At 40.9% G+C, this 13,744-nt stretch overlaps 1 non-coding gene across 1 annotated transcript; it reads right to left on the minus strand.

The window, feature by feature from the left end:
• Positions 1-4,051: 4,051 nt before the first annotated feature.
• Positions 4,052-4,123, minus strand: TRNAC-GCA (transfer RNA cysteine (anticodon GCA)). Its single transcript has one exon. It is a non-coding gene; the product is annotated as a tRNA-Cys (tRNA).
• Between the last annotated feature and the right edge of the window lie 9,621 nt (positions 4,124-13,744).

Here is a 13,744-nt window from a genome sequence, read left to right on the forward strand (position 1 = left end):
TGAAATCTGGGTCTGGCACAGTGCCTGGCAAGCATAAAGGTGCTCAATAAATATCTGTTGGATGCTACTGAACTGAAGTGCATGTGTGCATGCTAAGTAGCTTCACTTGTCAGACCCTTTGTGACCCTACGGGCCATAGCCCGCCAAGCTCCTCTGTCCATGGAATTCTTTAGGCAAGAATACTGGAGTGGGTGGCCATGCCCTCCTTCAGGGAATTTTCCCAACCCAGGGATTGAACCCAAGTCTCTTATGTCTCCTGCATTGGCAGGAGTATTCTTTACCACTCGCGTCCCCGGGAAGCCCCTACTTCCCAGGTGAATTGAAGGATCCTTCCAAAGAGATTGAATTTGCAAGTCTCCAAGTTTCACTGGGATGCTGTCCTACTCTGTTTGGGCTGCTCTGACAGAATACCATAGACAGCATAAACTTCTTTCTCACAGTTCTGGAGACAGGACATATAAAATCAAGCCACCAGCTGGTAGATTCTGTGTCTGCTGAGAGTCCTGCTCCTGGTTCACAGACAGCAGTCTTCTCACTGTGTCCTGTCATGGTGGAAGGAACAAAGGAGCTCTCTGGGGTCTCTTTTATAAAGGCACCAATCCCATTAATGAGGGCTCCCTCCTCATGACTTAATCACCTCCCAAATACACCAATTCCAAACATCATCACATTGAAGATTAGGTTTTTCCATATGAATGTTGCTAGGACACAAATACACAGTCTATAGCAGATGGGACTCCGAAAACACAGCACAGAAGAAATCAGGTGGGGATTATAGCTGGTTGAGGGAAAGGGCAAGAGGCAGAGTGAAGGCCTAGTGTGGTCTATGCTGCCATCTGCGACCCCATGGACTGCAGTCCACCAGGTTCCTCTGTCTATGGGATTTTCCCAGCAAGAATACAAGAATGGGATGCCATTTCCTCCTCCAGGGCATCTTCCAGACCCAAGGATCAAATCTGCTTCTCCCGCATCTCCTGTATTCCAGGCAGATTCTGTACCTGCTGAGCTATTGGGGAAACATAAATATTATACTATTTCAATTTTTTTAAATGGCTAGAAGAGAAGCTTAGGTCTCAATCACACCAATGGTTTTTGTTGTTTCTTACATAAGTAAAGATTCTATTTTATGAAACGATCCTGAATGATAACATTCTTGGACACCAAGTTCCCAGGGAGGCATTCAACCAGGGAAGTTAAAGGCACTGGTTGGAATCTTGACTCTGTTACTTACTAGGTATACAGGCTTGGGCAACTTAGTTAACCTTTGTGGTAAGTAACTGTGTTGAGAAACTCAAATTCTATTTCCTGTCAGTAAAATGGTATTAAGAATAGTAATTATTTCATAATAACCATGGTGAATGCATTTCTACATGTAAAATGCTTGGAGCATTGCCTAATACATAGTAAGTACTCAATATGTATTAGCTTTCACACCAAAAATAGTTAATCAGTTGATTGTAAACCTGTTTGAAATTTACACAATTTTAACCTTCATTTTACACAGCTGTAAAACTGTGTAAAAACATTTCATAGTCTAACAGCAGATGAGCAAGAATTTGAAAGGAAAGCCAATGGCATCTCTTCTCTGACTATAGGACAAGCCCTTTTTTATCAGTTATTTCTAGCCACTCTCCTCTTTCTACCATTAAGATTTAACAACTAAATTCAATTCCTTTTTAATCCACTGACAATATTTTTGCAGGAATTAGCTTGGCCACTGGAGGGCTCTCACAGTCTCTCATTAATGCTACTTAAAATTATTCAATAAAAATAACTAATTAAAAGAATGAACATCAAAAAATGCCAATAACACAACTGACAAATCTCTTTTCAAAAGTAATTCAGCAATATATAGCAAATAGAATAAAATATGTATATTCTTTGATCAGCTTCTAACAGTCTATCTAAAAAAAAGTATTATGTGGCAGCCCAGATGGGAGGGGAGTTTGGGGGAGAAAGGATACATGTATGTGTATGGCTGACTCCCTTAGCTGTTCACCTGAAACTATCACAACATTGTTAACTGGCTACACCCCAATACAAAATAAAAAAGTTTTAAAAAATTATTATGAAAGTATTCAATTAACTTTTTCAATTTACATTTCAATTAGGTGTTCCAGTAAGAAGTAGATGATATCTTATCATACTTTAATTTCAAAGTGCAAACTGCGAATTTAATTTCAAAATATCTATACAGTTGGAGACTGATCTTTAAATATATATAAATATATTTGGAAAATATACACTGAAATGTTAACAAGCAGTTCCTTGGAGTAGTGATATTAATGGGTTTTTCTCTTTTGTGCATGTTCCAATTTTCCATAATGAACATGAGTTGATTTTATGATGAGAAAAAAATGTTTAATTTTTTAATTTAAAATATTTTGGGGGAATTCGCTGGTGGTCCAGTGGTGAGGACTTCATGCTTCCACTGCAGAGGGAGAGGTTTGATCCTTGGTCTGGGAACTAAATCCCACAAGCCATGTGGCACAGCCAATAAATAAATTAATATAATTAAATATTTTCAAATTTTAAAAATATTCACTATTATAAGGGTCTATAAAGAATACTCATGTCCCTGTACACTATGTGATGATTATGTTACTACCTCACTGGCAGTCCTCTGTGGAACATAATTCAAGCCCTTGAGGATACAGGATCACACAGGCCTTTTATGACACAACCCCCTCAATACCCGCTTCCCTCACTGTATAGCCCTCTACCCCCTAACGTCCACACCTCGTAGAGAAACATCACAGTCTCATCTCTTATGCTTTATACCTGCCCTTTGTTTTGCAAGAAGTGACCTCTCCACCCAGCTACTTTTCAGTCACCCAAAATTGCATAAGAACCTCCTGTGACATGACTATCCTACCTCTTTCGATGAAGTTCTGAACAGTTCCCATAATACCTTGTGCATACTTTCAGCAAAACTTAAATTATCCATATTTTACCATCTGGTTTCTAATTTAACTGTGTGAGTTTTTTCTCATAAAGTATAATATTGCATTCATTACTGAATTCTCTGCTTCCCTGGTGGCTCAGACAGTAAAGAATCTGCCTGCAATGCAGGAGACCTATGGTCAATCCCTGGATTGGGAAGATCTCCTGAAGAAGAGAATGGGAACCCACTCCAGTATTCTTGCCTGGAGAATTCCATGGAGAGAGGAGCCTGGCAGGCTATCGTCCATGGGGTCACAGAGTCGGACACGACTGAGCAACTAACACTTTCACTTTCTTAGTATGGCATTCATTACTAGCCTCCAACCTATCCTCACATAGTTCCTTCTACCTAGAATGCTTTCCAACACAGCCACAGCTCCCTCTCCCTCCAGCCCACTTCTAAGTTCTGTCCAGGTGTCATCTGGAACTGGAACGTTTCTCACCCCAGGTTGCGTGAAGTCTACTCCTCATGTTTCCCCAGCCCTCTGTATACGACTGAGTCATTCTGCTATCCAGCTGTCTGGGAGTTCCTCAAAGGCCAAAGCTGTGCCTGACTCATTCTAGGAAGTCCAGTATCTAGCAGAGTATCAGTGTCAGGCCAGGCAAACAGTAATCATTTTCATCTGAGTTAAACACCTTCTCTTAAAGCTTTCCAAACCAAAGTTCTAGTTTGAATGTCTAAAACGCCGCAGCCTCAACCCAAATCACTTTGGAGGAAACTTCTGGTCCTAGCCTGTGGTAAGCAACCTCCAAGATGATGCCCAGTGATCCCCACCTCCTAGGATTCACACTCTTGTGTAGTTTGCCCCACACTGTTCAAGGGTGAATCTTTATGAACAGCACATGACAGAAGTGACGGTGTATCACTTGCAAGATCAAGTTATAAAAAGACTGTGGCTAAATAGATGAGTGGTAAGAAAAACGATCAACTAGGAAACTCCAAGCTCTCATTCTCCCACAAAAAGATCCAAAGAAAGAAAAGTGAAGTTGCTCAGTCATGTCCGACTCTTTGCAACCCCATGGAATGTAGCCTACCAGGCTCCTCAGTCCATGGACTTTTCCAGGCAAGAGTACTGGAGTCAGTTGCCATTTCCTTCCCCAGGGGATCTTCCCAACCCAGGGATTGAACCTGGGTCTCCTGCATTGCAGGCAGACGCTTTACCATCTGAGCCACCAGGGAAGCCCTTTTGAGAGAGAAAGACAAGAAAATGTCAGGACCAACTTTGTTGTTGCTCTAGAAAACAGTCAAATGTTTATAGCAACCAAGCAAACACCCAATCAAGAAAAGCCACCTTCAAAATGATAGGAAAGTTTGGGACATTTTTATTCACACTTTCACCTTCCTTGGGCTTCCCTGATGACTCAGATCAGAGAAAAATCCGCCTGCAATGAGGGAGACCCAGGTTCAACCCTGGGTCAGAAGATCCCCTGGAGAAGGGCATGGCAACCCACTCTAGTACTCTTGCCTGGAAAATCCCATGGACTGAGGAACCTGGTGGTCTACAGTCCATGGGGTCGCAAAGAGTTGGACACGACTGAGCAACTTACACTTTTTTTTCACCTTTCTATCCCAGCACAGCCCTCCCCTGAACAAGGGGGCAGAGCAGACCTTATTTGAAAACCATCATGTACATCTGATCTGACCTCTCTGGGGAATCCTTGTACTACCAACACAAGACTCTTATTTTCAATTTGCCTAACTTGGAACTTAAATGGAAAAAGCAGTGGGATGCTTTTGAACTGTGGTGTTGGAGAAGACTCTTGAGAGTCCCTTGTACCTCAAAGAGATCCAACCAGTCCATTCAAAGGGAGATCGATCCTGGGTGTTCATTGGAAGGACTGATGCTAAAGCTGAAACTCCAATACTTTGGCCACCTCATGCGACGAGTTGACTCACTGGAAAAGACTCTGATGCTGGGAAAGGTTGGGGGCGGGAGGAGAAGGGGACGACGGAGAATGAGATGGCTGGATGGCATCACCGACTCTGTGGACATGAGTTTGAGTGAACTCCGGGAGTTGGTGATGGACAGGGAGGTCTGGCGTGCTGTGATTCATGGGGTCGCGGAGAGTCGGACACGACTGAGCAACTGAACTGAACTGCTTGTAAAAGATGCAAGGTGAAGTATAGACTCAGATGCCTGGGACAAAATATTACAGGTGTAAACAACCAATAGACTTTCTAAGAACTGGAAGGTAAGTAAGGATGGGATTCTCTGGGAAATTAGAACATTCAAAAACAGCTGTCTATAAGATGGGGAATTTAGAAGGCCCAAGCAAGATGCATACCCAGAAAAGTCTTAAGAGTACCTAAGTTTTCACTCTGGACTGATTCCTAGGTTCAGAGCAAGCCTACCTAAGTACTGAAGGAGCATCTTATAGAGCCAAGCTGCAGGCTGAGAGAAGTAGTTAGATCTTGTATTTTTCTGCTTTTCTGTTTCGTGAGTTTTTGTTATTGTTTTGTTTGTTTAGCTCCTGGCATTCAAGGAACTCTGTCAAAACATTAGCTCAACATGAGCTAAAGGAACAGACACTTTCATGAGCGAACACAATCAGGAATAGTCTTTGCAAAATAGTGTGGAAAAATCTCAAAGCAAGTGGACTATCACAGCCTTCTGCAATAATAATTAAAAAAAAAAAAAAGAACAGCAAACCTTCAGGAAGAGGGAAAATCTGATTTCCAGTTATCACATTATAGTTGTCAAATGCTTAATTTTCAATAAAAAAATCATAAGGCATACAAAAAAAAGAGAAATATATAATCCTTTACAAAGAGCAAACGAACTGACAGAAACCACCCTCATAAAAGTCCAGATATTGGGCTTGTTAGATAAAGACTTTGTAACAAGGGTATTCAATATACTCAAAAAGCTAAAGGAAAATGTGGACAATAAGAAGGAAAACAGGAAAATAATTTATGAATAAAATAAGACTATCAATAAAAGAATAGAAATTCTAAAAATAAGCCAAATTCTGAAAAATTATGGGAGTCCTAGAAGAGCGAAAACAGCTGATTATTTGAAGAAATAATGCCTGAAAACAGTGCAGAGATGACAAAATACTTAAAATCTACAAATCTAAAAAGGTTAATGAATTGCACATAAGGCAAACTCCCACACCAAGACACATTATAATCAAACTGTTGACAAAGATAAAGGGAGAATCCTGAAAGCAGCTAGAGAAACGTGACATCATGAATAAGGAACTCTCAGTAAGATCACTAACGGTGGCTCAGCCAAAACCTTGAAGACTGGAAGTCAGTGGAATGATGTAAAATGACAAAAGAAACTTTTCAACAAGAAATTTATATATGGCAAAACCGTCCTTCCAAAATGAAGGACAAATTAAGACAGTTCCAGATATTCTTGCCTGGAGAGTCCCATGGACAGAGGAGCCTGGAGGACTACAGTCCATGGGGTTGCAGAGTCAGACACAACTGAGCAACTAATGCACATGCACACACACAAAAGAACAAAAACTGACTACCACTAGACCAGTTACAAGAAATGTTAACGGGAATCCTTTAAACTGAAATAATGGGATACAGTAGACAGTACACTAGACACAGTATACTAGACAGTAACTTAAAGAGAGAAGAAATAAGGATCTCCAGTGAAGGTGAATACATGGACAAATACAAAAGCCAGAATTATTGCAATTTTGGTTTGTAACTAATTTTATTCTCTAAGATGGAATGCAGATGACACCACCCTCATGGCAGAAAGTGAAGAGGAACTAAAAAGCCTCTTGATGAAAGTTAAAGAGGAGAGTGAAAAGGTTGGCTTGAAGCTCAACATTCAGAAAACTAAGATCATGGCATCTGGTCCCATCACTTCATGGGAAATAGATGGAAAAACAGTGGAAACAGTGTCAGACTTTATTGGGGCTCCAAAATCACTGCGGATGCTAATTGCAGCCATGAAAATTAAAGACGCTTGCTCCTTGGAAGGAAAGTTATGACCAACCTAGATAGCATATTAAAAACCAGAGACATTACTTTGTCAACAAACGTCTGTCTAGTCAAGGCTATGGTTTTTCCAGTGGTCATGTGTGGATGTGAGAGTTGGACTGTGAAGAAAGCTGAGCACTGAAGAATTGATGCTTTTGAACTGTGGTGTTGGAGAAGACTCTTGAGAGTCCCTTGGACTGCAAGGTGATCCAGCCAGTCCATTCTAAAGGAGATCAGTCCTGGGTGTTCTTTGGAAGGACTGATGCTGAAGCTGAAACTCCAATACTTTGGCCACCTCATGCAACGAGTTGACTCACTGGAAAAGACTCTGATGCTGGGAGGGATTGGGGGCAGAAGAAGGGGACGACAGAGAATGAGATGGCTGGATGGCATCACCGACTCGATGGACATGAGTTTGAGTGAGCTCTGGGAGTTGGTGATGGACAGGGAGGCCTGGTGTGCTGTGATTCATGCGGTCGCAAAGAGTCGGACACGACTGAGCGACTGAACTGAAGATGGAAATTTATAGCTACAAAAGCATCCGTTAAAAAAGATCTCAAATCAAACTCTGAGAAACTAGAAAAACAAAGCAAACTAAACTCAAAACTTTCTACTAGGAAATAATATAGATTAGAGTGGAAATAAAATAAAAACTATAAGAAAATCAATAAAAATCAAAAGTTGGTTCTTTGAAAAGATCAACAAAATTAACAAACCCTTACATATATTGACTAAGGGGAAAATACTCAAATTCCTAAAATCAGAAATGAAAATAGGAACATTTTAAACTATTTTACAGAAATAAAAAGATTTTGAGGATGCTATGAACAATTGTATGCCATCAAATTAGATAAACTAGATTAAACTGACAAATTCCTAGAAACAAATGAACTACTAAAAATGACTCATGAAGAAACAGGAGACACACAAACCTGTAACTACTAAGGAGATTAAATCAGCAATCAAAACCTCCCAACAGAGCAAAGCCTAGGGCCAGATGGCTTCACTGGTGAGTTCTATCAAATATTTCAAGAAGTAACACCAATCCCTCTCAAACTCTTCCAAAAAAATCAAAACAGAACAATTTCTAGCTCACTTTATGATTCAGGATTAACTTAATACCAACAACAAAGATGGGGCTTCCCCGGTGGCTCAAAGGTAAATAATCCACCTGCAGCAGGAAATGCAGGTTTGATCCCTAGGTTGAGAAGATGCCCAGGAGGAGGGGGTGACAACCCACTCCAGTATTCTTGCCTGGAGAATCCCCTGGTCAGAGGAGCCTGGCGGGGTACAGTCCATAAGGTTACAAAGAGTCAAGACAGAAGTGAAGCAACTGAGCATGCAAGCACACAACAACAAAGACACTACAAAACAACCAACAAACAAAAAACTATAGGCCAGTATCCCTTGACTATTGCTACAAACATCCATGAATTTAACAAACCAAATTCAGCGTTTTCAGTTCACTCGCTCAGTCGTGTCTGACTCTTTGTGACCCCATGGACTGCAGCATGCCAGTCCTCCCTGTCCATCACCGACTTCTGGAGCTTGCTCAAATTCATGTTCATCAAGTCGGTGATGCCATCCAACCATCTCATCCTGTCATCCCCTCCTCCTCCTGCCTTCAATCTTTCCCAGCATAGGATCTTTTCTAGTACGTCAGTTCTTCACATCAGGTGGCCAAGGTATTCAAGCTTCAGTTTCAGCATCAGTTCAGTTCAGTTCAGTTCAGTCGCTCAGTCGTGTCCGACTCTCCGTGACCCCATGAATTACAGCACACCAGGCCTCCCTGTCCATCACCAACTCCCGGAGTACACTCAAACTCATGTCCACACAGTCGGTGATGCCATCCAGCCATCTCATTCTCCGTCGTCCCCTTCTCCTCCCGCCCCCAACCTTTCCCAGCATCAGAGTCTTTTCCAGTGAGTCAACTCGTCGCATGAGGTGGCCAAAGTATTGCAGTTTCAGCTTTAGCATCAGTCCCTCCAATGAACACTCAGGATTGATCTCCTCCAGAATGGACTGGTTGGATCTCCTTGCAGTATAAGGGACTCTCAAGAGTCTTCTCCAACACCACAGTTCAAAAGCATCGATTCTTCGGCGATCAGCTTTCTTCACAGTCCAACTCTCACATCCATACATGACCACGGGAAAAACCATTGACTTGACTAGACGGACCTTGGTTGGCAAAGTAATGTCTCTGCTTTTTAATATACTATCAAGGTTGGTCATAACTTTCCTTCCAAAGAGCAAGCGTCTTTTATTTTCATAGCTGCAATCAGCTTCTGCAGTGATTTTGGAGCCCAAAAAAATAAAGTCTGACACTGTTTCCACTGTTTTTCCATCTATTTCCCATGAAGTGATGGGACCAGATGCTATGATCTTTGTTTTCTGAATGTTGAGCTTCAAGCCAACCTTTTCACTCTCCTCTTTCACTTTCATCAAGAGGCTTTTGAGTTCCTCTTCACTTTCTGCCATAAGGGTAGTGTCATCTGCATATCTGAGGTTATTGATATTTCTCCCAGCAATCTTGATTCCAGCTTGTGCTTCTTCCAGCCCAGCGTTCCTCATGATGTACTCTGCATATAAGTTAAATAAGCAAGGTGACAATATACAGCCTTGACGTACACCTTTTCCTATTTGGAACCAGTCTGTTGTTCCATGTCCAGTTCTAACTGTTGCTTCCTGACCTGCATACAGGTTTCTCAAGAGGCAGGTCAGGTGGTCTGGGATTCCCATCTCTTTCAGAATGTTCCACAGTTTATTGTGATCCACACAGTCAAAGGCTTTGGCATAGTCAATGAAGCAGAAATAGATGTTTTTCTGGAACTCTCTTGCTTTCTCCATGATCCAGCGGATGTTGGCAATTTGATCTCTGGTGCCTCTGCCTTTTCTAAAACCTGCTTGAACATCTGGGAGTTCACAGTTTACATATTGCTGAAGCCTGGCTTGGAGAATTTTGAGCATGACTTTACTAGCGTGTGAGATGAGTGCAATTGTGCGGTAGTTTGAGCATTCTTTGGCATTGCCTTTCTTTGGGATTGGAATGAAGACTGACCTCTTCCAGTCCTGTGGCCACTGCTGAGTTTTCCAAATCTGCTGGCATATTGAGTGCAGCACTTTCACAGCATCATCTTTCAAGACTTGAAATAGCTCAACTGGAATTCCATCACCTCCACTAGCTTTGTTAGTAGTGATGCTTTCTAAGGCCCACTTGACTTCACATTCCAAGATGTCTGGCTCTAGGTCAGCATCAGTCCTTCCAATGAATATTCAGGGCTGATTTCTGTTACAATTAACTGGTGTGATACCCTTGCAGTCTAAAGGACTCTCAAGAGTCTTCTCCAACACCACAGTTCAAAAGCATCAATTCTTCACAGTTCAGTTTTATGGTCCAACTCTCACATTTATACATGACTACTGGAAAAACCACAGCTTTGACTACACGGACCTTTGTTGACAAAGTAATGTCTCTGCTTTTTAATATGCTGTCTAGGTTGGTCATAGCTTTTCTTCCAAGGAGCAAGCATTTTTTTTCTTGGCTGTAGTCACCATCTGAAGTGATTTTGGAGCCCAGGAAAATAGTCTGTTACTGTTTCCATTGTTTCCCCACCTATTTGCCATGAAGTGATGGGACAGGATGCCATATCTTCATTATTTTGAATGTTGAGTTTTAAGTCAGCTTTTTCACTCTCCTCTTTCACTTTCATCAAGAGGTTCTGTAGTTCCTCTTCACTTTCTGCCTTAAGGGTGGTATCATCTGCACATCTGAGGTTATTATTTCTCTCTGTAATTTTGATTTCAGCTTATGCTTCATTCAGCCCAGCATTTCTCATGTTGTCTTCTGAATATAAATTAAATAAGTAGGATGACAATATACAGCCTTGACGTATTCCCTAACCAGTGCTTTGTTCCATGTCCGGTTCTAACTGTTGCTTCTTGACCTGCACACAGATTTCTCAGGAGGCAGGTAAAGAATTTTAGGCTTGAAGAATTTTAGGCTATATATAGCCTAAAGAAGAATATTGTTACATATAAATGTATGAAATGATCTTGTTGTGTACTTTAAATTTACAGAATGTTGTATGTCATTTCAAATAAATAACAACACATTAAAATGATTATACACCATGAACAAGTGAGATTTATTCTTAGAATGCAAAAGACAGTTCAATTTACGAAAACCAAGCAATGTACTATATCACAGGAATAAAATGAAGGGGAAAACTATATTATCATCTCCACTTATACAAAAAAAAAAAAAAACTTGACAAAATTTAGCGCCATTTCATCATTTAAAGAAAAAAAAATTCAGCTCGGTATAAAAGGGAGCTTCTTCAAGATGATACAGACCATATATGAAAAAACCACAGCCAACATCATACTCAGAGGTAAAAGACTGAAAGCATTCCCTCTAAGACAAGAGCAAAAACAAGGATGCCTGCTTTCACCACTTCTATTCAACATAGCATTGGAAGTTCTAGTTGGAGCAATTAGGCAAGAGAAAGAAATGAAAAGCATCCAAACTGGAAAGGAAGAAGCAAAATTATCTCTATTCCCAAGTGATGTGATCTTGGTAGCAGTGGTTTCAGTCACTAATTTATGCCCAATTCTTCTTAAGAACCCCACGGACAGTAGCCCGCCAGGCTCCTGTCCATGGGATTTTTCAGGCAAGAATACTGGAGTGGGTTGCCATTTCCTTCTCCAGGGCATCATCCCAACACAAAGATCAAACCCACATCTCCTGCATTGCAGGTGGATTCTTTATTGATTGAGCCAAGTGGGAAGCCCACCACCACGAAACCACCATCAAGTGATGTGATCTTACACACAGAAAACCCTAAAGATCACACACACACACACACACAGTTAGCTCGTAAAAAAATTTAGTAAAGTGCCAGAATACAGAATCAACACCCAAAACTCAATTGCATTTTCTAAACCCTGGCAATAGACAATCTGAAATGGAAACTAACACAAGTCCAATAAGAACTAAAAATATAAACTCTCAGAAGAACACACAGGGAGAAAGCTTCGCGACATTGGATTTGGCAATGATTTCTTGGATGTAACACCAAAAGTACAGACAACAAAAGGAAAAATAGATAAAATGAATTTTATCAAAACTTAAGGACGCAACTGAGAGTGAAAAGACAACCCCAAGAATGGGAGAGGGACTTCCTTGGTGGTCCAGTGGCCAGAACTCCACACTCCCAACACAGGGGACATGGGGGTCAGAGAACTAGATCCTGCATGCCACAACTAGATCAGTGCAGTCAAATAAATACATAAATGCATTTTTTAAAAAGTATGGGAGAAAATATTTGCAAATCATATATCTGATAAGGAATTAATATCCTCCCTGGTGGCTCAGAGGTTAAAGTGTCTGCCTCCAATGCAGGAGACCCAGGTTCAATCCCTGGGTCGGGAAGATCCCCTGGAGAAGGAAACGGTAACCCACTCCAGGATTCTTGCCTGGAGAATCCCATGGACGGAGAAGACTGGTAAGCTACAGTCCACGGGGTGGCATAGAGTCGGACATGACTGAGCGACGGAACAGAACGGAACGGAACATATAAAGAAGCCTTACAACAACAAAAACAACCCAGTTTAAAAATGGGCAAAGAAGCTGGACAGACATTCTTCCAGTTGTATACAGATACACTGGTATATTATAAAGCCATAAAAAGGAGTGAAATTGACACATGCTACATGATATACCTTGAAAACATTATGCTAAGTGAAACAACGCTGAATGAGAAACAAAAGGATTTGTTTCCATACTTTGATTCCACTTGTATATGTGGATTGCCTATAATAGGCAAATTCATAGAGATAGGAAATAGAATAAAGGATATCAAGGGCTGGAGGGAGGGGGAATAGGGGGTTACTGTTTAATAGGTACAGAGCTTCTGTTTGGGATAGTTAAGAAGTTCTGGATATGGGATGATAATTACACAACACTGTGAATGTACTTAATGCCACTGAATTACACTTTAAAATGGTTAAATGGTAAAATTAATGATACGGACATTTTGCCACACACAAAAATATTTGGAGGACATGGTAACCTAAGTAATCTAAGTCCCCAATGATCCGTGCCTCCTGGGGTTTATACCCTTATATAATCTCCTCCAACTGAGTATGGGCTGTACTTTGTGATTGACTTCTAACAAACTGCATAAGTCAAAACGAACAGTATATGACTTAAAGAATCTAGATCATACAAGAAATTGTGGCATCACTCTTTCCCTCTTTTGGATCACTTAGTTGAGGGATATCACTTACCAGACTTGAAGAGCTTCAAGGACAGGTTCATACAGTGGGAACTGAGCTCCTGTCAATCAATGGCCCTGTGAGTGAGCTGGGAAGCAGATTACAGCTGTCAAGCTCTCATTCGACTTCAGCCCCAGGTAACACAGTAAAAGTACTTTCTAAGAGCCATCACATTCAACCAACCTGCTCCTGGACTTCGGACCCTCAGATACTGCATGTGATACTTTAAGCTTCTAGCTTTTAAAATAAAGTGTTATATAGTAATTGATAACTAATACCTGAGGTGAAGGTGAGGAAAGGATGTTAAAGCAAGAATAAGCACAAAATGCTGATATGTTCATCACATAAAACATCACATAGGTAACTTCCCTGGCAGTCCACTAGTTAAGACTCCATGCTTCCAATGCCTTTTAGATCCCTAGTCAGGGAACTAGAGTCCCAGATGTTGTGCAATATGGCCAACAGAGTAAAACAAAATCACACAGAATTTCACATTTTACTATTTTTAAAAAGTTTCTAGTCACTTGCTGTGTAATGAATCAACTTTAAAGGAACCAAAGGAGAAAATGTCAATCTTAA

Source organism: Moschus berezovskii, chromosome 1, assembly GCF_049115385.1.
Source record: "Moschus berezovskii isolate FMDL1 chromosome 1, NW_MosBer_1.0, whole genome shotgun sequence".
Lineage (NCBI taxonomy): Eukaryota > Metazoa > Chordata > Mammalia > Artiodactyla > Moschidae > Moschus > Moschus berezovskii.